The sequence below is a fragment of the Sphaeroforma arctica genome, assembly GCF_001186125.1.
Source record: "Sphaeroforma arctica JP610 unplaced genomic scaffold supercont1.164, whole genome shotgun sequence".
NCBI classification, from domain to species: domain Eukaryota; class Ichthyosporea; order Ichthyophonida; genus Sphaeroforma; species Sphaeroforma arctica.
In genome coordinates this window covers 1-2,469 of record NW_014040394.1, presented here as the reverse complement: position 1 = coordinate 2,469, position 2,469 = coordinate 1, and positions in this window count along the sequence as shown.

The window sequence follows — 2,469 nt, the reverse complement described above, 5'->3', positions numbered from 1 at the left end:
GTATGTGTGTGTGTGTGTGATAGTGTTTAAAAATAGACTACCTCCGGAGCACTGCTTATATATACAATTGTATAGAGAGCAATTATTTAGAGTAATATTCGGCAAAATCTCAGAATGAGGATTAAACTGTACTATCAGAGACCTGTTACCCGTGGGCTGCGAGCCTGCGACTTGCGAGTGCGTCACTGCGAGTATAGCAAACTGTATGTATGTATATCAATTCATTTTCAAACCACAGCACCGCTACCGACAGCAAGAAAAAGGTACGTACTGTTGTACGTACCGGCATTGGGTTCATGCGCTAGTCTGGTTGTCGGTTGATGATTGTTATCTGTTATTATATATATAAATTATTTAAAAGTCAAGTGGATTTGCAAAAGTTAAGAGTAGATCTATTTTTATTTTAAAAATAGATGGACTCCATCAGTTTTTAATCTTTTATATTTAGCTGTCCTCGGAGGCTTGGACTATTTAGTATTTACTGAAGGTTGAAGTCCTTGGACTTTGGAGTCTCACACACATGATGGGGACTGGGCCCCTGGCCCTGAGCACCAGCCCGACTGGGCCCATTGGGAGTCTGGGAATGGGGTCCCATGACGGCCGATAGGGGGGCCATGACTTATGACAGTCATGAGCCCCTGCCATCACCCAAGTCCCCGTTTGGTTTTTTTTAAATTAAAGAAACAAAAAAAATGAATTGAAAATGAAAAAGCAAAAATAAATATAAACAAAACCAAAATGATACTTATTTTTATATCGATTTTGCTTAGGCACCCCCTCTGGGGAATGTAAATAGCATAGATACACCCTCATCTTCCCTGGTACGTTTTTCAAGGTCAGATGCTGAGCTTTTTATGAAAATGTTTCGACTGACTGGAATATTAGGTCGCATATATATACTTGAAGGGGTGTACATATTCACTGGTAATATTGACAAAATAAAGAATTCAGAGCGGCTCGCTAAGCCAAAAAAAAAACAGAAACCAAATCACCAAAGCCTTCTAATGTTCAATTTAGAGAGTTATGCAGAAACAGCGATTTATTGATGTTTTACTATGTACTTGTTGATGTTTTACTATGTACAGGTTTACTGAGTACAGATTATGTATGGGTTGTACTTGATACTATTTCACTTGTTCTGGAACTCTACCCAGCACTGCTCGTATAGCCGCCGTTGTCTCGTTCACAGTATGTATGAAGCATTGAAGTTAAAATCGTTCATGCGTTCACTTACTAATAGTTCAGGAATACACTTGAGTTTAAAATCCTGCCGTAGCAATGGTGTATCGTAATAAAACGGACACACAATATAAATAAATCATGTTTCAAATCCTCGAAATCGGAATGTATACAAAAACGTTCCCAGATTATAAATACCTATCGTCATTTCTGTTTACAGGGTATCTAAAGCCTTTTAGAGGGGTAATTAAGAAAAACCCTCTAATGTTTAACACACAAAAAAATCATATCCTGCATCCCGTGGATTCACTGGAGTAAGGACTTGTAAACATAAAGATATGGCTTTTGTTTTTAAAAACAAAATACATATGTTGAAGTCTAAGATGTTGGATATCTTTTTGGAACCCCCAGTGGTGAGTGGTGACTGGTGAGTGGTCCAAGTGACAGTCCCCAGAGTTGTGGCCAAAGTAGACAAGCGTTGCTTTAAAAACAATTTAAAAATAAATAAAAGGGACTACTCAGTACTCTCCACTCTACAGTCTACAGCCTACAGTCTACACTCTACACTCTACAGTCTACGGTCACTCTACAGTCTACACTAATCTCTTACAGTTCTACTAAACTCTTTACTGTTCACTGCTTAGACTTTCTATCTCTTCAGTCACTCTACTCTCTGGTGGTAGTGAGTCTCTACTCTCTAGAGTAGTAGAGAGACACACACACACTAAAAAATAAAAATAGAGTGTGATAATTTGAGAGTACATAAATCGAGAGTGAGTACAGTAATGTCAATATCCAGCAAGGGAAAATACTCTAAATTGCCCACCCAATCAAACCGAGAGCAGCATCTGAACGGGCATGGAATGGATCAAGGATGACTGCAGTACTGCAGTCTGCACCGGAAAGCTCTTTTTATTTTGTTTTTAAAAACAAAACAAAAGTTTAAATACCACTCGAAATCAGGGTAGAGGACTATTAGTAGAGGGACGTGACTCATGAGTCATGACTTATGACATAGCCATATAAACTTTTTCTTTTGATAAAATAGCGAGAAAACCCCCCCCCCCCCCTTCTCCCGAGGGACATCTTAGATCGTGGGGGTGCAAACAGTAGTGTAGTTTACCAAATAAGCAATAAGGATATGGTTTAAATTGTAATGTGACTATGGGTCCCCATCCCCCTTGGGTAATGGGAAGAGAAGGAATCAGGACTAGTATGCGTATCCCAACTTGCTAATATACAAACCGGAATTAAAAGTGCTGTTAAAACGATAAAAAATATTGAAATACC